Here is a 433-nt window from a genome sequence, read left to right as displayed (position 1 = left end):
AGTGTTATATGTGAAAAGGGAATATTATGTAAAAACATTTTGCCATATTTTCTTCCCAATACAGAGGTATAATGAGATAAGAACTTTTTTCAACACAGAATGGCTTCAGATTACATCATAAATGTTAAAGCTAAGGGATCAAATAGATCCTAAATTGTAATAAACAGCAATTTACTTATTTTTCTATATAAGCAGCAATTTAGATATAGTTCTTCAATTAAGTCAGAGAAACTAAATAGCTGTTGAGGGACCTAGTCAGACACTGTCACACTGCACTACACATCTCTCCATTTGTTTTTTGAAAAAGCAGAGATTTTATTAGCCACAATTTACAGATAAGAAGAAGAAACTAAGGCTTCCAAAATATAAAGAGGATTAAAAAAGGGACCATAAGTTTTCATTTATTTTGGATAATACATTCACATGGTTCAAT

At 30.0% G+C, this 433-nt stretch overlaps 1 protein-coding gene and 1 long non-coding RNA gene across 6 annotated transcripts in view; one reads left to right on the top strand and one right to left on the bottom strand.

Annotated features, from left to right (window-relative positions):
- Nucleotides 1-433, bottom strand: part of POLR3F (polymerase (RNA) III (DNA directed) polypeptide F, 39 kDa) — a 13846-nt gene that overhangs the window by 7685 nt on the left and 5728 nt on the right. The window lies entirely within an intron of this gene.
- Nucleotides 1-433, top strand: part of LOC107185045 — a 14297-nt gene that overhangs the window by 8816 nt on the left and 5048 nt on the right. The gene's annotated exons all lie outside the window — the stretch shown is intronic.

This window comes from Myotis davidii, unplaced genomic scaffold (assembly GCF_000327345.1).
Source record: "Myotis davidii unplaced genomic scaffold, ASM32734v1 scaffold608, whole genome shotgun sequence".
Taxonomy (NCBI): domain Eukaryota; kingdom Metazoa; phylum Chordata; class Mammalia; order Chiroptera; family Vespertilionidae; genus Myotis; species Myotis davidii.
This window is presented reverse-complemented; position numbering and strand designations above follow the sequence as displayed.